Source organism: Thunnus maccoyii, chromosome 5, assembly GCF_910596095.1.
Source record: "Thunnus maccoyii chromosome 5, fThuMac1.1, whole genome shotgun sequence".
NCBI classification, from domain to species: domain Eukaryota; kingdom Metazoa; phylum Chordata; class Actinopteri; order Scombriformes; family Scombridae; genus Thunnus; species Thunnus maccoyii.
Genome location: NC_056537.1, coordinates 10,778,920 through 10,803,098, shown reverse-complemented (window position 1 = coordinate 10,803,098; position 24,179 = coordinate 10,778,920). Strand labels below are relative to the sequence as shown.

Here is a 24,179-nt window from a genome sequence, read left to right as displayed (position 1 = left end):
ACCAGCACATTACCGTTCTCTCCATCTCCCTTCCTCTCCCACCCTGCCTGCAGCGACTGCTTGGCAGCGGCTCATGTGACCCCCCGTGAGCAAGTTCAACATTAACCAATGATGACAACATCCTCAACTGGTCAGGAAGCCCCATCAGTGGGACACAAACTCAGATTAGTGGCTCATCCCCGGTGAAAAGAGCCCCTGGCACTGTGCCCCTGCTTCCAAATCTAAACCAGCAGCGCTCTCGTGAGAATGACAGGGCTTGGACCGCCGCTGCGTTAACCCGCCTCTACCTCTGCCAGGCAACTGCCTCACTCACATCCTCTTTTCTATCTCTTTCTCCCTCAATCTGTGCCTTTCTCATTCATCTACATATCTAAATCTCTGTCTATTCAATAACATAAAAGATGTCATGAAAAATAACATTGGAGAGCCAGTATCGAATTTGATTTATTAGAACTGGTGTTTGGAAAGTTTCCAACAATACCTAGCTTTAGTCTTGGCTCACTGGAAGCTCATGTTTTGTAACTAGAATCTATGCAACTGTATCTCCTTACCTATCTACTGCTATATGTCCATCCGTCTATCTATCTTATCCTGGAGAGGAGGAATAGCAGCCTCTGCATCTCTGTATACTGGTCCAAATGAAGGAAACCACAGAGCAGCTAACGAGACAATGATAGAGCCAATCAAGAAAGCCAGGCTTTGCATTTATTATAAGAGCCCCAACAAAAGCCCTGGACTCATGCCGCGGGGATGAGGCCACACTTCAAGTAGAGCAAGACTAATCATGAATGCAAATAAGCACAATGAAAGCAACAAGAGCAAGAGAGGTGCTGCAATGTCCTTTGGTAAACTTCTGGGAAACAGCACTTGGCACGTCTCATGGGTTCTACTTATCACTCAAAGAGAGACTGAAACACACTAGCTGCTGAGACAATGATGTATTCCCACCAAGCAGACAGAGAGGCAGAGGGTAAATGAAACCGAGAGAACAAGAGATTAGCAGATAGAGTTTGCAAAAAGGCAGTGTAATCATCTCCGCTAATTTTTGCAGTTTTGGCAAGTAGATACACTCATTAGAGACGGAATAACCTTACAAGCAGGGCATGTTGTAAAGCTGTATACATCATACGGAGAGATGTCACTGATTTTTGACAAAATGCTTTTGAGAGATGAGCAGGGTGTAAAGAAGAAATCTTTATGCTCTATATGACAGCTTTATTGGGATTAATCATGTTTGAGTTGTGTGGTGAAACCTCCAGAGAGGTATCACTAACTCGAGTCTGCCGGCGCAACTGATATTGCTTCATCTGATGCTAAGCTCTGAGCTCTGAGTATGGCATTCCTTATTATTACTAGAGATTGTTGTATATGCAATCATATGCAATAAGATATATTGATAATAAAAACCTGTAAATTGTAGAAGTCTCTCTCACACACACACACACACACAACAAACACCATATAGACACAAATAGTAGTGCACACACAAGCAGCGGTAGGTAAACTGCTCAAATACACAGCGAGTTATCCAGAGTTAAAACAAGTCACACACACATATATTGACCAAAAATGTATAATATACATGTTTATAAACAAAATAATCTCTGTATCAAGTATTGTATGTTATTATACTTGATTATGTGATTTAGAAATTTGTTTATGTTCGAAGAGATGAGATACAGGTTTAAGTGGCTGTACCGTCCATAGTCGAATCTGTAAGTCAATAGTTGGAGACTTAGAGAAGTATACAATGGCTTCTGGCACAGAGCTGAACCATTCAGAGCGGAGGCTATCTGGAACACGGAAGAGTGTGCCAGTTCGCACTGAAACATAAGCAAATACTCAATGAATGAGCCAGCTTCCAGGAAAAGCCAGAGCCCAGTGGAGATAGCTGCTAATCTGAGCATGAAGCAGAAACCCAAACAGAGGGCGACCGCAGGGCAGGCCACCCGAGCACGACGGCCAAATGCATCAGACACCTTTGGGTGATACCAAACCACAGGACGCGCAAGAAGCCTGGGAGCCACGGCAAAAGCAGAGCAGCTGTAACCCACCGTTGAAATAACTGACCACACAGAGAAACATCAATGAGGAACAGCCATCTAGCCGCTGCCTGTAAGAAGTGAGGAACTCTTTACGTTACACTTCAAACATGTAACAGAGGATTTAAAAAAGATTCACTGGCTGTGACTGCTAAGCATTTTACAACTGGTTGACATTAACATAATTTTTCATCACAAGAATCTTAAATCGTATTAAAATAGTCATGCAAATTCAGAGAAAAACAGACCTTATTAGAGGTTTCTTTGCCAAATGAGACAGAGCGTTCAGAAAGGAAACCACATCGCATTGTGTAAGAATCTGTGGTTCTACAGTTCATCATTAACATTTTGTTACTGGGTAAAACATGTACTGTTGCGGTAAGTTGTTTAATGCTGATTTGAGCCTGAAAATGTGTAGAGTTATGCCTAGCGATAGCCACTTTCACTGACTCAGGAGCCTGGAATTTGAACTATAGTACGTTGACCAGCAAGAGACAGGGACATACTTTTTGGATCATTTGACAAGATGGGAAACTGCCTGTGGCCTCCAACTAAGAGTTCCCCCAATGGCTACAGTTATACTATGATGTTTAGATGTAAGAAATTACATAAAATGATGTGTCTTTTAAACATGCATGTATATTTATATACTTTTGAATAACTTACAAATACCCTCAAAACGCTTCTTCTATCATCGTCAATGGGCCCATCTGCACACTACAAACTAATGTACTATTCACTAAACTGGCCACTGCAAATGCCCACCGCTGCGCACCTGAACACATTTGTTGCTAAGGAAGATGAAACTCCTGTGTTCGAGCCCAAATCAAACAGTGAAAAAGAGTTATTACAGTAGACATTTTAAGTAAAAACACATAAGGGAAACTAAAACATTCTTTGCAAAATTCCACCAGATATCCACTGTAACAGTGTTGTTACTAACATACATGAACTTTCCCCGCTGCAGCAACTCGCTTGTTAGATGATTGTACCAACAAACACATTTGGCCATGACACTCATGAGAAAAGAATTCTCTATTCAAGAAAAGTGGTAGAGACAGGAAGAGATGGTTGTCCCCGTGAGAGGTTCATGTCAGGGAAGAAGAGGAAACATGAAATGATTGTATCCATGAAAATCAGTAACCTTTTTAATACCAATAATATTCTTTCAATCAGGGAAAGGGTGAGAACAAGGCACAAGGGAGGCCCTGAGCCTGGGTTTGCTATATATCTGTCCCTGGGGAGAGACTCCTATTATTCCAAAGACCAACAAACAGAGAACAAATCACACTGTCTTCACCACTTCTCTCTTATCACTGGGGCTGTCACTTTGTGCCAAGCAGCATTTAATTTTTGACTGTATGTTATCTTTGAGACATGAGTCATACAAAAGAAGAATCCCAGATGCAACAACAATGATCTTCTCTTCCACAGCTGGTGACAAAAAATGGTGGAAATCATTCATGGTGAAATTTTCCCTCATTTTCCAATTTTTTTTTTTTACTTTTTCAACTCTCACCTCCACCATTGTTTCCTGTTGTTGGTCTATCCTGCACCACCCACTATTCCATGGATTGAGGTCCAATTCACTTGCATCCCATATGAATAGCAGTGAACCTCTCCTGGCTCTGCACTCTGTATGGGTCTTCAGAGTATCTCTCGACTTTCCCAGTAAAAATGCTAAATGTGCATTGACAGCTAGTTTTCTTTTTCCTTGATAGAGGTATTAAGCATCCAGTGTACCAAATCCAAGTCTGTCACAGCAAGGTTTATGTAAAGAAATAGTGTTTACTATTCATCAGTGCTGTAGCTGTGGATATTTCAACAAAAGGAAGCTATTTTAACAATGGATATATCATTAACCACTCAGCTACATAAAAACTGTATCATCTCTCTGAATAAGAATAAGTTTAGCATTGTCTAAGTACTACAACTGGCACACATGCAAAAGCTTTACATTCTGCTTTACTGTGACAAATGCACAGTTAGCATAGAATCTCTTACATTTTTTTCCAAACAGATCTCAAGCTGGTTACAATGCAGTTGCCTTTTATGTGTCTACAACGTCGAACACTGAACAACTTCTGTAAAATAAATATGAAACCCAGCAGAATTGCTCTTGCTTCATTACCGAAAATACTGACAAATTGCAGGACATCTGTGGTACATTCAATCAAAACCCTTTTGTATCTCATGTCAAAATGCTATTTACAACTATATGCACTGCCCTACAATACCATTGTATTATAATGTTGTAATGTTGCATATAAAATTGCATTACAAAGAAATGGCTAAAACTGCAAAAACATATTCTTCTTTGAAAACCAAAATGATTATTATAATTATAGACATTCATAACTCATTCGATGAATTACTCCCTTCGCAAAGTCTAAAGATGTCCGGGGATTCCTTTCATAGAGAAATGGGCAATTATAGAGAAGGCCAACACTACTGTAATTCATATTGACAGGAAAACAATAACAGTGTGGTTGTTTCACAAACAACTGGAAAACACGAATGTGGGCTTTCCCCATAGTTTTGTTTGTGGAAAAGCCTGTTTGTCCTCAATATGTCACATTCTTCACCATCAGTGGCACAACACACCGCATGGCCTTGACCTAATGTTGTGGTTTTCCTCTTAGGAGTAACCAAGCATATTTGACAAACACACATTCACACCATTTCACACAAATGTTAGCAATTTTAGGGGAGCGTTAAAATTCCATTTCAGTTAGTAGAAATGGTATCTACTGAGTAGTGAGAATAATTTTCTAAAGAGATGCTTTGAAGCAAACACAAGCATGCAGACACACTCACACACATGCACAAAAAAATGTATCCAAAGATACTACTGCCCACCCATAAGGAAGTAAGCACCACATAAGAAAATAATACAGTAAACAGGAAACATGGGCGTAAGAACACCAAATGCATTCTGCAGTTTCAGCTACAGTCTGTCAGCACAGCAGCATCTATTTCTGGGAAAGGCTGTGAAAACCACGAGCAGGCTATCACAGTTGAAAAAAAAAAAAAAAAATACTCCTGGTTTTGGAGTGAAAAGATATTGTATTATATAGTCAAATAAATGACAAGACTAATGAGTGACAGTAGATATGTAAATGTGATGTTTGTGAGCTCAGTAAAGACCATAAAGGAGGCCAGTTTTCCACTTTATTGTCTGCAGCTGTCTGGTTGAGTCAGGAGCACCGTAGATTGGCGAGTGGGCAAAGTTTTTAGCAGAATTGGCACTCTGCCAGCTCTTGGTTCCTGTCATTATCTGTGCTTTGTGTCTCAGTGATGGCCACATGCGCGTAATGAATAGGCAACTCTTTTCCATTAAAATAATACCCTCATCAAGTGGGCTCCTGTCAGCAAAGTTGCATCTGTGCCCGACCAAGCTCCTATGTTTCAAGACAGCTCCCATAGTGCAGGCCAAAGGCTGGAATTTTAATTGTTTCACGGGAAACAACTAGTTAGCTATTCAAACAGGCTGGCACTGGATAGCCTTCCATGAGAGATGATGAGCAGATAGAAAGAAGGGATTTAGGAAATGTTGCCGTAAATTAATCCTAGACAAACTATGGCTTTGGAAAGTTTTGCCTTGTTGAAAAGGACTACAAAGGGTGGACTACAAAGAGGAGTGGACTTGAAAGAGGAGGTTAGATGGAGAATGAGGAGGGGGTTGGCGGCTACTTGTGAAGTTTGCCAAAGGAAAGATGCATCCTTTTGAGTCTCAGGGAGATTAGACATTTCTTTAAGTGACAAAACACCTTATTAGCCTCCGCCTGACCTCTGAGGATTGACCTTTGACTTGTAACCCTGACACCACTGTGCTTTACTCCTGTTGGGAGTCATCAGCATGAGCCTTTTCATTACAAATAGCCGTTGTTCCAAAATGCAGAAAAGAAAGAGAGAATGCGGGGATTGTCTGGGTGCATGTGGGACAGAAGATGGAGGGACAGAAGTAAGGGGGGATGCAACCGAGAGAAGAGTTTAATTAGAGACACAGCACCTCTGGTAATCCACTCTCACTCTATTCATAAAAAGAACAAGGGTGGGAGGGATGGGCAGGGAGAGATGAGAAGTTTTTAACAAGAGGTCAGAGAAACTTTGGCTTAGAACATCGGCCTTTATCAAATCCACTGGCAAATCCGCAGATTAGTCCATTCCATTGTTTTCAGGAAGTCCGCTCCCACCGACCCAGAATGCAGGCAGCAGATTTAGGAACGTTGCAAGAGCTCCAAGCCACTGAGCTGGATGGCAGAGTGTGCATGTGTGTTTGTTTGTTCACGTGTAACTGTGTGTGCAAGTGTGCGTACATGTGTGCATGTGTCTGTGTCAATGTGTGCATGGGGGATGACACAGTGAGGAAGGGGCTGTCAGGAAGGCTTGGGCTCAAGCACGAAGCTCTGACCAAAAAATTCCAATGATCGCTCATGACTTTCTGGCCACCAAAGCAATGCCGACGGATGGCGGGCCGGTTTCCCACTGTGACCAATCCATAGATAATATGTACTTTGGAAACTGTCATCCCTCATGGTTTCATTAAACCTTTTTGATATTTACATGGCCTGCTGAGCTGTTCTCTATACAGAGTCAATTTGGTCAAAATGTGAAATTCTCCCCCTTGAATAAACACTATCCCTTCTTCCCTGCAGAGTCACCTTACCACAACTGAAGTAACTGGCATTTGATATAGAGCTATGGTCAAAACACTTGTGGACAGCAACAAAAATCAGTGAAGGACTACAGTATAAGTCAAATATTCAATTACTACATTTTGACAAAAGCCTTTTCCCCTCCTCTTCCTCTCTTTTACCTGTTGCTTGTCACAATGTGTCTCCAGCACTATGCTTCCTGTGCTATTCAGCCTGTGGAAATGGGGCATTGGAGTGATGACAAGAAGCAAGAATCACTTGCAAGCTCTGAATCTGTCTTAGCACACTCCTTCACCTATTTAAAGTAGGCTTCTTTCAACTCTGAAACCAGGATAGAGGAGAGAAAACACATTAGCAAAATAGGCAGAAAGCCAAGACACAAAAGGCAAATGATTTATTATAGCTTTCAGCAGAAATACCTGAGGAGGAGTGCAGGCCCTCAGGTGCTTTTCTGGCAGAGTATACAGGAGGATAAGAGAGTCAGTGCTGAGAGACACGCTGGAATGAGGAGCCTGGGAGTCTTTGGCAGTAGGTGGGCAGAGTAGATGTTGGTAGCTCTTCTTGCAGGTGGGGATTTCAGGGAGAGCTGAGCAAAGGGCGCTCCAGCCACTGAGGGGTAGGTGGAAAACATTTTTGCCACAGAGATCTCAGTTGTTTCCTTAAACATCACGTATACATGACCTGCAGGCTGGTGGCTGTTGCTCTCGTCTGATTTCACTGATTACTATCTTGAAAATACAAGAGGCCCTTGACACCTGTGATGAAGTGCATGATAAAACTGATGGAATTATTTTCCATGAGGGAACTTTGAATTATTCTCCAAAAAAATTACTCACACCAAATTATATTAAAATAATAGGTAAAACTTTACACACACACACACACACACAAACAATCCAGAGTAGTTCATCATCGTGAAAAGCATATAGTTAGTAATGATAAAAATTCTTAAGAAAAGACTGCTGCATACAATTGTATGTTGCTGAGCCAGTACTCAATGATTAATTCTTAACATCTATAAATGGCACACAACCACAACCGAGACTTTTATCTTGCTGTAAAATAAAGTGGGTGAAAACGAGGAGAAAGTAAACAAACACAGTGTGTAATGGAGCTGTAGCTCACCACAGCAGTCTTTGTGGGTTGATTAGCTAATAATATCAAAATATCTAGTAATACCAAGATATGTGTATTACTGTCAATTTGCTCTAAAAATAATGATTAAATACTGTTTGGAGAATCCCAAAGTCTCTGTATTATGTCATTAATGAACTGGTACAAACCTCAGTTTAACTCAAGTATTTGCCAGTTGGAAAGGATGACGACTGGTGGGTACACTAAAACGGTGAGTAATGGTAAAGTGATCGAGACGTAATGATGCATTGTGAGTAACAGTTCAGTATAATGTACTACCTTTCTTTAGAGGGCACAGACATGTTAAGCAACATACATACAATAATATAGTACTGATTAATTAATAACATTTAGCGAATAATTTCAAGTTTATCAAGAACAATGCATTGAAAAAGTGGTCAGTGTTCAGATTTATACATATCTTGGAACCATTAGATATTGATTAATTAATAAAGTTGTAATCTGCTCTCAAACCACAACTATCCACCATGTAGTCCTGGACTGACTAGGCAGGAATTTCTTGCCACTAATTACAAGTACCTTACTTTCATTAGTTCATTTGTGACCACTCCTGATAATGTGAATCTTGCTGCGAAACGTGACCAAATAATATCTTAAAAGTAGGATACCTTACACAAAGTACACGTATTTAGGATTTGATTCTTCTTTTGCTACCATTCACATGGACATCTATTGCAGTCCAAAATTATGTTTATGCATCATGTGGAAACTAACACTTCTTTTTGTCAACACAGTCAATTTCATAAAAAGATCCAGCCAACCAGTGAGGAGTCACTCTTTATAAAATGTATGAACCCACTGGCTTAACAGCACATTGCGTGGTGGGTGAATTCCTCACAATGTGACTGCGCCAAGACAGTTGTTCAGCTTGACATGGAAACTACTGTGGAAACAAACTGTGTTGACCAACAATTCTTAAGCCATGTTGTTTATTGTAAAAAACAAACATTTCAACCTCTTTGGCTACTTTCAAAAACCACATGTTTGTTTTAGTTCCTACATAATGTGCAAAAGGTTACAGCTCACAGACCATGTTCGATAAGTATTTCTATAGAATTGTTATAAATGTCATTGTTTTCCTAGCAAAGAGTTTTTGTTTAGAGCACATTCACAAAGATTCAGTGAGCACCTCTCAAGACTAAGTTTTGGCCCTACTTTACTATCCCTAGTGACTTTTCCTATTCAAATGATCATGATTTTTAACACAAAAAGCAGTCAATGATGATGCTGAGTCCGGTTATTATTGTTATTAGTTAGTATTTTTTACATCTCGATATAAATGCTAGCTAGCTAATTAATAATATATTTCTGTCAAAGTCAAAAGTTTTTACCTTCCCAAAGCTTAAAGGATAAGGCTGGTGATTTTCTGTTTTTCTTATTGTCAACAAATCTCATGTGCAGAGCCAACTCAATAATGAATTGATGCTACATACAAGTATTGTGTGTTTCTAGATTCCTCTGTGAGGTTACGTTTAGAGCTTCACTAGCTTGCTGTGCTATGTATAACATCCTCTTTGTACTACATTGTTAGATTCTCAAAGAACTATGGTGTTTACTTAGTCTCAAAACCCAAGCACATAAAAACCATGCATATGCACATGATACAAGCTCACAGAACAGTATCCGTGAGCAGAAAACCATCCTTGCGAGGGAGCATTTCTCCTCTGCAAGTGCACAGAACAGTATCCGTGAGCGGAAAAGCATTCTCGTGATAGAGCAATTCTGCTCTGCACGCAAAAACGCTTGTGCTTGTCATAGCATGGGGCAAGCTCGACCCTCCCTATGCACTCGCAAATGCTCATATCGCTTATCAAGTTGCCTTTTGAGACTTTTGAGGCGGGGATGGAATAGACAGTCCATTCCTTTGATTGGCCACTTTGAATACTGACCATAACCTTTGATTGGCTGTTTGGTTTGATCACTAACACGGTTGAAGACAGGCGGTTTTCTGAGAGAACAAGGGGAAACATAAATAATGATAGTTAGCAGCTGATTCTCAGTTTTTTACCACTTATACTTATGAAAAAGTGTTAGGCATCGTAACAAAAGCCTTCACGCTGTTTAAACCCACTTTCAGATTTGTGAAACCTTTATTTTGCTTATGAAAGCAGAAAAAGGACGATTTCACTGCTATTTCTCCATCCAGACCACATTAGACCAGGTCCAGATCAAAAACCACTATATTTAGACCTGTCAAATCTGGACTAGATTACTAAGGACACTCCAGAGAGTCATTAAAACACAGTTTCAGATTTATGAATCACCCTTTTTGTGTTTTCACAAATATAATAAAAAGGTTTTACAAATCTGAATCTGTGTTTTAATGACTCTCTGGAGTGTCCTTGGTAATCTAGTCCAGATTTGACAAGTCTAAGTATAGTGGTTTTTGATCTGGACCTGGTCTAATGTGGTCTGGATGGAGAAACAGCAATGAATCGCCCTTTTTTCTTTTTTCATAGGCAAAATAAAGGTTTCACAAATCTGAAAGTGGGTTTAAACAGCGTTACGACTTTTGACTACGATATCTAACACTTTTTCATAAAGTGGTAAAAAAACGGAGAATCAGCCGCTAAGTATCATATATTTATGTTTCCCTTCGTTCTCTCAGGCAACTGATCACAGACTGCCTGTCTGTGATCAAACAAAACAGCCAAACGAAGTTCATGGTCAGTATTCAAAGTGACCAATCAAAGGAGCAGACTGTCTATTCTGTCCTTGCCTCCAAAGTCTCAAAAGTCAACTTAACGAGCGAGCGGGTGTTGAGAAATTGTGAACACGTAGGGAGGGTTGAGCTCGTCACAGCCCTGTGCTTGTGGGACTGCATTTCTACACGCAGAGCAGAAATGCTCTCTTAGGAGGATGCTTTTCCGCTCATAGATACTGTTCTTTGCGCTTGCAGAGCAGAAATGCCCCCTCGCAAGGATGTTTTTTTGCTCACGGACATTGTTCTGTCCGCTCGTATCATGTGCGCTTGCCTGGTTTTTATGTGTGTGGGTTTTGCGAATAATTAAGCACCGTAAAGAACTTCAGTACAAGTCAAGAAGTTGTGATATGTAGTACAAGAAGTTAGAGAAGCTCTGTAAACGGAACCATGTTCCCTCGCATCCACAGTGGCATCTGCTGTACATGGAACTACTCTCCAGAGGCTGAAAACATGATCACTATTATTAGTCTTTGGAGCTGTTTCTAAACAAACTAACGTGACTGTAATCTTTGGGGGGCAAGGAACATGGCACCCAGCGCAATGGTGTGGCTCACTGACATGTTTTTAATAGTTTTTGGACAACAATGGAGGTCCACACATTAAGATATATCAGGCTTTAGATACACACACAATAATTGTATGTAGAATCAAGTCATTGTTGGTTTGGCTCTGCACATGAGCTTTGTTGACTGTAAGAACACTATAGAAAATTGCCAGCCATATCCTTTAATTGCTTTTATGCACCACATCTCATAGATTCAAGACTTAACTGTTAACACGTTAAAGCTAAAATGAGTCAAACATTAGCTGACTTACTTTTAGTAGTCAAGATAGCAGCCTGTTCTCCCAAGAAAAATGACAGTGTAGGTCAGAAATTCAGTTGCCAAAAACAGACGTCATCTAGTAGCTGTAGTAATTATGATCCGGAGAAGTGACGCAGTTCAGATGTCGTCAATATAAGGTGACAAATTTCCCTCTTAGGAGGTGGTGAAGAGATGGCAAAAAGTGGACTTAGCTGCAGGAGACTGTTGTTCACTTCCCATTTCCAACCACAAGTGTCACGTTTCCAACCGCAACTCGGGACAGTCTTTTTAAAACCGTAACTATGATTGTCGTTGTGTCTTGCCATGACGATGAAGGTTGCCTAAATTTATAGAAGTTAACTTTAATCCACACCATGTTTCAAGTGATCATTTTAACCCAAACCATGATCTTTCCCTAACCCTAACCAAGTGGTTTTTGTAGCCCAACCTCAGTGTTGGGGAGTAACTAGTTACACATAACAGTGTTGCATAATTATATTACAAAATAAATGTAATTGTAAACCATTACAGTTACTGAGAAAAATATGTAATTAAATCACAGTTACTAATCAAAATGTTGGTGATTACAAAGAGGTTACATCTGAATATGTTCTTCTTTTGGTAATAGGCTTATATGCAGAATATAACATTCATTCTGTTGCTTTGCATCTTTTCACCTTGCAGGAATGCCTTCTTTTGGCATATTTCTGGACAACACGGGTCAGCAAAGTCATTGGCAAATTTGAGTGCAATACCATCAAGGGTAGGATGGCATACAAGGAGCTGTCTCTATGTCTAGACAGGCTCCATTCATTTGGCAGTATGTGCTCAAATTTTGAGCGTTGTTTTTGATTAGTTCTCTTGTTTAATTTGCACCGCCTCTCGTCTGACAATCAAATCGATGCGCATTGCGATAGCCAACCTGAGTCTGCCATGATTGCGACCAACTGACCATTTCAAGGCGGGTGGCCATGTTGTCGGACATAAACACCTTTCAGTGCTGGAAATTCAACAATATTTTTCCTTCTGAAATCAGAAAAGGGCTCTAACATTACTGTACAGAGTAAAGTTTGTTTACCAGCAGTGAAAATGGTGTCAACATTAAAATGCTCAATGTTACCTGAGGAAACATCTACAGGTAAGTTAATGTAACTGCAATCAGTCACATAAAATTAAGTACCTCCCGCCCCACCATGGTATTCATTTATTTTGCTTGGTGCCCATCCAGTAGGCTACATATTTCTGTTTAATCTCCATTCATGACAAATATTTTAATTTATTTTGTTATTTAAAATCAGAACATTCTGATCTTAAGTTATACTGAAGAACTTTTAATAAAAGTTTGACAGTAATCAGTTTTGAGTACTGTTGTGAGGTTTACACTGCCTGGTTTATATGTATGTTTTTGGGACTTTCCAGCTTTATTACACAGTTTGAAACATTTGTTAGAAACGCGATCAAAAAGTAATCAAAGGTGATAAGTTACATTACTTTGATGAAGTAATTAAAATAGTTACATGACATTTTTCACAAGCTCACTAGTAATTTGCAACCTATTACATTTCAAAAGTAACCTTCCTGTCACTGCTAAACCTTACCAGACCTTAACCACATCATTTTTTTAAACAGTGATTTGTAACAATTTAGCAATTACTGTCAAGAGAGGCGATATATTAGAAAATGCTTCTATGGGTCATTCTGGAGTGCATGGACAATTTACCAATATGGTCATCTAATTATGAGGATGTGTTGCAAGATAGACATAATAACAAGCACCACTGCTCCGGTTGAATCAACACTGACAATTTTGAATATTTGCAAACTGCTCTGTGGGACAGGTCTGGGAATTCTGCGCAAACTGGATAACAACATCAAAATGTTTTTATGAACCTCTGCCATTCAGACATGCAACACATCTGTAAACCATAGGCCTACACTAGGCAGTCCAGTGATGGCTGTGAAGAAAACTTTACTTTTTTAGAGCCGGCCAAAATCTAGAGGAAACTTTTTGTTTGAGTTGTTACACAGTATTACACATTGTTCAAAGTAGCCCATAAATCTAACCACTAGTGAGTAAGATGTTCCCAGTTCTTTAGCTCAGCATAGCTGCATTTTCCCAGTGGCCATATGACAGAGATTTTACGTGTTACTGGATTGCTTGTTAGTGGTGATATGGGTGCCAACCAACTATATTCATTTGAGACAATACATGGTAAAAAACTCAGTATTGCTCAATGTCATTACATTTTTGGGAAATTTTTGACCCAACTGTGCCAGCACCAGACACTTTTAGGACTGTGATGAAAGAAGAAAAAAAAAAGCTTTTTCCTGAGCATCTCGGTATTCCTCGTCATTTGGAGTTGTTTTAAGGGACTTTAAAGCTCAACAGCTGTAGAAATTGAAAACTGATTTCAACAAAATTTAAAAAAAAAAAATTATGTTATAATACAAAGAACTACTGCACCCATGAAAAATTGGCAGTGTGGACTTACATCATGGTAACTTGGTATCATCCATATCCATAAAACTCACCAACACTCTCTTTATTTTTTTTCAACAATTTAGCTCTGCTCTCTGTTATCTAAAACTGTTTACACCATTCAATCCTCTGTCCTGCTGTTATTACAAACATAGCCCTCGACTTGCCCATGGACTCACCTCTTTTGTTGAGCTGTGACATTGAATGCACGATAGTTTAGGGAGGATGGGAAGTGGTGTTCGGTAAAGGCAGCGAAAAACTGAAATATTGAATAAACAAAGATTGTTTGATTAGATTGTTTTTTAAAAAAATTACCATCCTTATCTCGACATACGGAATGAATGGCAACATACTGTTGATAAAGGAAGAGAACCCGGATGTTTCATTTTAACTTCGGCTTTCTTTTGACTTAGGATCCCCTTGACTTCCCCTACTTTATACACAGTTAGTAGGTTGTGTTAGCTCTTAAAATATTTGTGAATTCAGACTAAAAACAATAGCCCTACATTTCAAACTGACAAGTTGATTTTTTAGGATGCTTTTAGAAGTTTCTCCCAACCTTTGAAATTACACAGGTACAATAAATAATTGAGCAAATTATAGTTATGATCTAAGAGTCACAAGATATCATACCAGGTTTCTTTTGACTGTCATTTTTAATTTTTTTGACTGGAATTGCGACAGTCAAAGTTACATGTGTGAACAAGAGAACTTCTAGAAAACAGAGATGGTATGCTGTGAGTGAGTATTGTTTTCTAATTTAGTTCATTCAGGTTTAAATTCGGTTTCAATTCAGTTTTTCTCAAGTTCGAAGGTGGTGACTGGCTGTACTTTTAACCGAGTTTGATATCACTATCCACCATATCCCACAAATTTGGCTCTTTCACTACATTTCTACATCTTTTTGCATGCAGATGTCTTTATAGATGAGCAGCACTAATTTTATTGATAGTTCTGTTTTGTTTCAGGTACAGGGTTCGTGTTCTGGCTGTATTTGGGGGGCTGCCTTGTGACACAACTCTGATCATAGGTTTCATGTTGCTGTTGTTCACTGTTGTTTACCAAGTCATTCAATACAGTGCTGAGGCTAAAAAATCTGTATAGTTGATGGAAATAAGTTATGTGTGGTTTGTCGGTTTGTAATCTATCCCAGGTAAAACAAATAAACAAACGCAACAGTGCACTGTGGGAACACCATGAAAGTTTTCCTATAAGGCTATCTCTGAGAGCACCTTCTTTACAAGGATGGAAGAGTACGTCAACCTTCGTATTGCAATGAAACCTAGCTAAACAGTTTCCCACAATGCAAAGTATTGGTCAGGTTGACTAAACAAACCTGGATTTTTGTTTGGGTTTTGCCATCGTGTTATGGATGCCAAGTTACTCATTTGTGATGTCTGCAGCTGTGTCTGTGTATTTTCTCAATGTAAATTCTAGATGGGGAAATGTTCTATCACTCCTGTGATGAAAATAAACATGACTTTAATTGCTTGCAATTTGTTGTTTTTATTTTGTTGTTGTTGCTTTTTCTTATTCACATGATCACACATTAACATTGCTGTCTAAGTTTTCACAGACGTCTCACCAGTGTTAAGCCCTACTTTAGTTCTAAAAGCGTCATTGGCAACTTGAAGAAAAAGCAAATATTTAACTGAAACTTAAAAATAATTTTCCACCCCGCTAACAGGACCACACACACATGCACACAGACACACACCAACACATACGCATACATGTGTGTTGGGTGTGCGCTCTCTCTCTGTCTTTCTCTCTCTCTCTAACACACACACACACACAGCTCTGCTTTCCTTCAAAGCCACATCCTGAATCTCCTTCCTCAGGGGAGAAGATTTACACTGTGGTTGTCCTTCAGGTACACCATAAGAGCTCTGCATTAAAGCCTCTACTCTTATAAACCCCTGATTTTTACTTGGTTTACAGTAAAATGGATACAGTGGAAAGAATGGAAAAGTGGAAGATCTGCATTTAGGTATGAAATCATATTAGTAGCTTCACAGAAATTTCAGACCTGCATCTACAGTGCAATAACTCATTCCCTCCTGAGACTAAAAATCATACCATAATAATCACATGGGGAAAAAAACAAGAGGAATTACTCACATTACCAGGTTACAAGTACATATTGTGTTCTTTGGCTGGACTCCACCGAGGTGGAGGTTAATGGGGGCTTGAAGAGGGCAGCCAAGGCCAGGGCACTGGAGGAAGCAGTGGAGGGGGTTAATCCAAGCTTGCATATGATCCAGGTAAACTGTACACACTTGGCCTCTACCATTGCGGCTTGAGTCAGCTATGTATGCGAATTGCATGAAGTTAAAAATTATGGACCGTAGCCTTGGTTGGTAGCAAGAGTATTTGGTAATGTGAACAGTTTACTGACAATATCTGAACCCTACCAACCTTCTGCAACACACAATAATTTGACTGCGGTTGTATAATTTCAAGCCTGATGTTTGCAAGAATCTGGACATTAACACTAACAATTTACTGGGAGTGGACCAGTGGGGACCTGCATTTGCCAGTGGAAGACAACTGGCAGGGGGAAATAGAGGACTTTTAAAATGGTGATGGAAGATGAAGTTATCGTACACGCAGAAATGTGCTGCTAAAACACACCACAGATTTTAAGTCAAGGCATTTATACATCACCCAATCTCCCCTGATACTGTTTCAGTAGGGGCTGTGATTTGTTAGCCACATCGCTATGATGCAGCACAGAAGAAAAAACACAGGGCATACTTCTATTTTGCAAGCAGCAACATACCTATGTCAAAGCGGCTGAGCTTCTCAAGGCATAGCAGAGAAGAGTAAATGACTGTTGACACCTTGACCTGTGGTTTGTCTGCATTTACGGGGTCAAGTTTTTGGCTACACCAAACAACTTTGCCAAAGCAACGTGAGAGTAGAAAGAGAAAGTGAGGGTGAAATTTCTCTTTCTCATTTGTTGCGCATCACGATTTCCAAACCAGAAGGATTTTAAAAGTCTTGTAATCTGAGCCTGGACTGTCTCTATAAAATCCTTGCTGTTATTACACAATAAAGATGAGGTAGAAGTGTTTCTATTAAATAAGAGGTGCAGGTTACATTACATTGTAAATACAAATTATTGGAGAATGCCTCAATGGAAAGAAATACTGGATTTTAGAGGGCAGCTATCTGAACATACAGTGCATACTTGCAATTCCAAACTAGTCATTATGTTCAATTCATGCTGACACTGATACAGTTTTACCAATCATTTTGTGACAGCCTATGTAGATGATTGGCTGGCAATAAACACCACCCACCTATCACAGGGGCCACCAATCTTCAATAAACGATGCTTTAGCTTCCTGCGGCCAGCCTAGTGTCAGCTTACACATCATCAGCATTCCTGAAGTCTTGCCCAGTGCAAAGGTCTATTTACACTGCCATAATAACACAATTGTTCAAATGGGCTGTATGAAATATGAAATGAAACGGGAGAGGAATGGAATCCAGTCTGATATGCTTGGTTTCAGAGAGGAAAGAATCGCCTGTCTCGCCTTGTTTACCATATGCTGGCAAAATAAATCATAATGCTGACAAATGTACATTTCTTTCCAGTCTATGAGCATATAATGCCTTTGTGTGGTTTCTTGTCACAGGGCACTCTGTCAGCTGCAATTATGTACAGCAAACCTTGTTCCTAGAAATAAACAGTTCACAATAGAGGTAGCAATGCACTCAATGTTAAACTGTTGCCCTTTTGGCTGCATTTAATGTTGTTTACTTTGCAATGTAGTGAATGTGTGTATAGTATGTTACAGTAATACCTCTGAAATTTGGCAATTTCTCTGACCTTGGATATAACACATGGCCTGACCAGCCAGATGCCAGCATGTCTGTGTTTCATGCTCAATATTGGAGGCCATGAGTGCATTGCTTATAGTAAGAGCACTGGAAATTCCTTTGCAGTCCATTTCAGTTTTAAATACAAAACTCCCCATGGTGGTAGTGTATCTTGCAGGTCTGTCATGGACTCTTCACTGTAGTCTCTTTAATACAGGTCTTAATAAAACATGACAAGATCAGACTAGCCAGTGGTCTCAAACCATAAACAATTACAATGAAAGCAGTAAAAATCAAGGCTTCCAGATGTCATCTTTCTACAAAGCAGGTTTCCAAGGAACTCGATCCGACAACACAAAGCTGGACAAGGCAAAGTGTTTTAGTCTGTGGCATTTCTGTCAAGCAGGAGATAAAATCAGTACATCGTCTGATGGAGAGGTATGCATGGCTTTCTTGGAGCAGAATAATGAATGGCCCCACAAAACTGTTGCTAAAATAAAAAATGCTGTTGCTTATACACAATTGTCACTCAAGAACACAAGGAGAAAGAATATTTGGTAACCATAAAAACTGGTATTTCTTACCAGTTAGATTCTGCGGAATTACTTAGTGTGACATGATGTACTTGTTACATAGACTGATAGAAAAGGATACCCAAAAACATGCTGAGATTTGAGGTTTGATTCCTGTCAGAGCATACCAAAGATTTCACATTAATTGTTGAAAAATTGTTTACTTAAACCTAGTCCCTTACTGACAGGTGATGGCAGTATTACAATGACGTTACCATATTATGTGGTGTATGTGCAGCAGTCAGATTTAGCAGTGGTTTAGATTCAAGTTCCATGTGTTTTATTCCAATAGTCTTCCATTGTATTACTCTGAAATACTTGTGTAAATGTCACTCTTTATACTTACAGAATCCTTATATTGCCTGCCATTACTCAACATCTCCCCATGAGGTTGAAAGATTATGGATAGTTTTACAATAGCTAATGCTAAGCCAATATGTCACATAATATACAAAATACCAATGTGCGCCAAGCAAAAACCATGTTATTGTCCATCTGTGGTCAGAGCATCGGCTTCCCACGAAACAAGGCCCCGGGGGCTAAATGTTGCTGGATCTGTGGCCAGGGCCACACTGCAGTTTGGCCATCACATGTGTCATAGTTCTGCCCAGTCCCCTGATGGTGGAACAGTGTGTCCAGAGCTGGACTGAAAGGGAAAGATTCCTAAGGTCAGGGGAGTATAATGCACTAGCTGGCTCTCAAATAAAACTGGTTTGTTTTTCTTAAAAGGAGGTTGAGGTTTTGGGGTTTCAGTCCATCACCCCCACGCCACACCACCTCCACTCCTCTCCATTTGTTACAATGGAAGCCTTATGGTGTTAGCATTTTGACCTTTTTGATTTTAACACAAGGTGGTGATTGGCAGAAAACTTGTTTCATCATGACTGGTTTGGCCCACCTAAATGTCAGCTGTGTATAAATTTGGTGAAGAGGGACTGTGAACATAGTGCCATTGTTGGAAAGGCTTTTGACATTAAGAATATTATACAGAATAAACATATATTCCATTAGACTGTTAAAAATCACCTGAAAGGACAGCCAATTTATGAACGGCCTTTGCAAAAGTGCATCAATCTTTTTTTCTATACCAAGTTATTTTTTGTAAGGTTGTGGGGATTTCATATTTTCTAGTACAATTTCTCAAAAATGGTTTAATTTAACTAAGAGACAAAAACAAATCAGGATTCAACATTAATTGAGATAGAATGAGACAGAAAAGTAACTTTCAATAGTCATAAAAAGTATGGTAAGTATGGTAAAAAAAACAACAAAAAAAAACAACTATTGAGTCATCTAACTTTATAAGGTCATACATGAAAAGAAGTTTTATTTTTCCTTAAAGTCAGTAGCTGGCAAATAAAGAAGTTGTAAAAGAGAAGAGGTAAGTTGCTCCTATGTCACATAAAGAGATAAGTATGAATGTACTCTGTTAACCTGGAGATAGCATGGATCCAAAATAGTTAAAGCTCATTGGGTGTAATGGTCAGCAATGGTCAGTAATGGCCAGTGGTTTGGCAAGATCTGCTCCTCGTTACACAGCTCTTCCTGTCCACACACATACTGTATAATAAAGACTTCCTCAACAGATTGGAAACCACTCCGCTCTCACCAGTGCTTATGTTCCTCTTTCTCTCTCTGCCCCCCCTCTCATTCTAGCTTTCTTTCATTCTTGCTTTCTTTCAGTCTTTCCCATTCTCTATCTCATTTCTCTATCTTGCTCTTTCCCTCTGCATACTGACCTTCCCAGGCTGGCCTGGGTCTTTATATTTCAGGCTTTGAGGCTACATCTGAAACAAAAGCAAAATTATGGGTCTGGTTTGGCTTGAGGAGAGCGCAGTGACCCCGGCATGTGGTTTTCTTAGGCCAGACCAGAGAGAGGTGAGGTGGGGAGAAGAATTTGTGTGAATCTCGCAGTGTATTTGAAGAAAACCCTAACCACAGCTAATTTGAATGTGTCATTAGCAGGAGGGGGGTGATCTAAACTTGGGTTGGCCAGTGATGGAGTAAAATCCACATACTACTGAAGACTCCACTTGTTTTCTATTTTTTGTTGAAAGATTTTGGGGGGAAATAGAGGCTTTTGCCTCGAGACTAAGCACAGTACTTATCACCTCATAAATCTTCTCACCTCCTCACTTGTCCAAGACATAAAGCTGTTGTTTCTCAAAGTCTCTATCACTTCTGACACTTGTTGCTCTGGTTAATCACTGTGAGGTGAAGAGTTTGCTGTTATTATCCAAATATAAATGGGTGTTATTGTCAGACAAACATATCCCATCATAGAATGAATGAGAGATTCATTGTAGGTGTTGGTAAAAGACATTGCTTAATGGATTTAGCAAAAGCAGACACCTTTGTCACATGGGTCCATACCCCACTGTACGTGACATGTCATCCCCTTGTTGGTACTCATTAAAACAGGCATAGCAATGAAACTGAAATAAATGGAGAATGGTGTATTTTCAGACCTTAAGCAGATGGATCACCCTAAAGTAAAACAATCAGTGAAGAAAGCTCACAGTTTCGTCTTGTGTCTCAGAGAGTTTCCTACAGTGGGCCTGCATCGTACTGTGTGGTCTTGAACCCTATTTAGACCTAGTGGGTGACCACTGTACAATTAGGTATGCCATGTTTCACAGCAGCAGCAGAAAGTGGAATTCCTGTCAATGGAGCAGACCTTCTCATGTTTACTGCTCACATATTCTTTCTACCATTCATGGCACTGCACCCAACCTGGCTTATGCTTGATTGTATCATGCAGTATGAATAACACAATTATAAAACCCCATAAGACACTTGTGTTTATGTAACTGTAGATCCTCCAAGTAAAGGACTTACTACATGCAAGGATGAAAGTTGATGCCTAGATGGCAATTTCAGAGCTAGCAGAGATATATGTTTCTTGGCTTGAAGGTATTGGATAAAGCTAATTTAAGGATGACACCATTTCATGTCAGAGAGAAAAATAGGTTGTCATCTTGTAAATTTTCCTAATAATGGGATAATAATTGTGTAAATTTTACACATATAATGTACAAAAATAACACAACACAATATTTTAACACATAATTAACAATAAGAATTTTTAATCAAAATCAATAACAATGGAAACCTACTGTTATCATCCTTCCTCATCTGTCTGTTAAGGCACAATTGCATTAATGGCAGAACTCCTGAAATGTACATAAGAGAAATTAACTTTTAAAAGATATAATTCTGTGCCTTGCCTAAAGACCAATAAATTGGACCATCCAGGGATGATTTCACCAGGCTTTTGAGAAGACAGTGTCAGCACCATAACCCAGTCTTAAAGTATTCGGGTTTTCACTTTTGTGGAGTTGTCAATTGCCAAGTATTCAGAGTGTTTATAGATTTCAGTCAGTAACTGCTGATAGATGACAGCTAAGGGTATCCCCAAAGACAGTAAAGATTGTCTTGTTTTTAAGGGTCTGGTATACAATTTGGAAACTGGACAACAATGGAGAGAAATCAAATTATGGTTTTAATCCTTTGAGCCAAATGGTGCCATGCTTCATTCATAATGGTGGAAAGGAGACTTGAAGCATCAAAGTGCAGAGAGAGGTCTTGCACCCATGACTGTCTTGAGAAAAAACAGTAAAAAGCCACAACTCTGGAGTCATATGTTAAAATCATTATAGAGTAAGACCCCTTACCACTGCAAGCATGCCCTAACGAGAAATCTATCCATGCTGTTGCTCACTGAGTGGTGTTGGTGGGTGACAGACCCTTGCGTGAACTACTATTGCTTCAACACCCTGCAGCCCAACTGCACATCCTTGAGATTAAGCTGTAGAGGCCGCCATGGCTGCTCAGCAATGGCCAACCAAATGCTATGGCTTCTCGGAATCCAGAATGCGTTCAGACCCGACCTTCTCGCTCTCTTCTACAATTACCGTATACCACACACGCAGTTCATTTCAAAAAACAGACCAGCATCCATAAATTGCAGAAACCATTGACTGATTTGCAATGAGCTCTTTTTCAAATAAAGACCTCTCTTAAATCTACTTACTTTTGGTAAATCAAAAGTGGAAACCTTGACAGCCTGATGAAATCACAAGATGATATATTACAGCTGATTCCTCTCTTGAAACATGCTCTCTATTGTACCTAACCCAATATCCTCAAAAAATATCAAATTTATTGTCATAAGTTTAAAACTTATTCACAGCCTTTCCTCTCAGCAAAAGGATGGCTTCCTGGCAGGTCCATGTGTTAGGCCGTCCTGATCCAAAGAGTGACCGGTGCTCACTGTTGGTACCACCCTCTTCCCACACTTGTTGCCTTGGCGAATGGGCACTGGCCAGAACGTGCTCTGGGTGAAGGGCTGTGTGTGGTCCATGGAGCTCCCACTACAGTCCAGTGTTGTCCAAAATTAAGCCAATGCCAAATCCACAATGTACGTAAAAACGTAATAACATTTCCTCAAATTTGGGAAATCATATTTTGAAGAATATACAAAAAGACATCTACCCACCTAGAATATACTGTAAATATTTTCATTGGTTTGTACATGTGTCAGTGTTCCTGTCAAATAATTGTTACTGTAGCTCTATGAAGGACACTTTTTACAATAATACAATAACAAACAATCTCTACAATTTGGAAAACATTTGAGTCTTAACCAATGATAGAATCCAATTCTAATATAACACAGAAACAAATTCCTTACATTTAGTACACTTTTGTGAATATTAAATCAGCAACTGTGATGATAAGACAGAACAATAAAGTAGGCTATTATGATGACATTTTCTGGGCTGAAATACTTTATCCCCGTAGTCATGTCTCAGAGGAGATGACAAAGGCTGCCTCTTCATCTTGTGCGTTCCCCAGCATACAGCGGGTCTGCTCTTAATTGTGGCAGGGAGAACATCGGCAAGACTCATTCTATTCTTCATTTCATCCCACAGACACACCAGAAAACAGCTACAGTAGTCTCTGCAAGCTACATTTTCCACGGGAAACAGCCACAAGCCCCAAAAAGCAAAGCGCAATGTCATCACCCAGGAATCCGAGAAATACCAGAAAGTCTGAGTTTTATTACAAAAATCATCTGTGAGCACAAACAAATGTGGAGCACAAACATGCCTTTTAATTGAGAAGGCAGATGGTCCCATCGCGGGCAGGACATCAGTGAGCAGGGACTGTGGAAAATAAAGCATCCGCGGTGACCACGACCCTCCATTTCTGTCGCTCCAACTGGGAGACAGGGTCTGGGGTTGGAACCCACAAGACTCAAACAGAAATCACCATTGTAGCCTCAGCAAGACACACAGACACACCAGTTCACAGGAACAAGTTGTATTTGGGTTTCCAGGGGGAATGTATTATATCCACTTCATCATCTTTGTTGTGTTTGTCTTCTGCAGTTTCTTTAATAGCTTTGGGAATGAAGCCACTTCCACTCCGACCTGAAATCCTAAAAGCAAAGAGGTACTGGGGGAACAATTGGTTAAAACCAATTAAAACCAGTAACGAATTACTTTGTAACACGTCAAAATAATATTATTACTTTTTTTGGTAATGAGTAGTGTAAGGGATTACAATTTGAAATTCAGCATATATATTACAGTTACTAATCCCAATAATGCTCTGTTACTTTTACACTTGGGGATCAGCGTACTCGCTGTCTTAATGGAGGTTGATATCAGTGTTGTGTCTGTGTTAAGCTGGCAGACTGCTCCGGAGGCGTAGAAATGCGACTTGTGGTAATTCCAAAGTTGTGTTTTAGCTTAGCCGACTTGCTAACGTTAGCCACGGTCAGTAAATCCTTCCAAACTGTTTCCTGCTTGCTTGTTAAATCACAAATATCTCATTTTCTATTTATTCTATTTCTACATGTGTTAAATGCAAAAGATGCAGTGTGTGTGTGGAGGATTTTGAGCTGTTAAAAGGCAACTTTGATGGAGCTGAC

The 24,179-nt window shown here is 39.7% G+C and overlaps 1 long non-coding RNA gene across 7 annotated transcripts in view; it reads right to left on the bottom strand.

Moving 5' to 3' along the window:
• The window catches only part of LOC121897244, a 58,493-nt gene extending 42,323 nt beyond the window's left edge, over positions 1 to 16,170 (bottom strand). For 5 of the 7 annotated variants that reach the window (XR_006096208.1, XR_006096204.1, XR_006096207.1 and 2 more), the window contains exons 1-3: positions 14,021 to 14,818; positions 7,120 to 7,309; positions 6,862 to 7,021 (exon numbers count right to left, since the gene is read on the bottom strand). This is a non-coding gene — a long non-coding RNA (uncharacterized LOC121897244). Of the gene's footprint in view, positions 1 to 6,861; positions 7,022 to 7,119; positions 7,310 to 11,375; positions 12,279 to 14,020; positions 14,819 to 15,962 lie in introns of those variants that run through there. The other 2 variants (XR_006096205.1, XR_006096203.1) reach the window with 2 other exon arrangements.
• Positions 16,171 to 24,179: the final 8,009 nt, after the last annotated feature.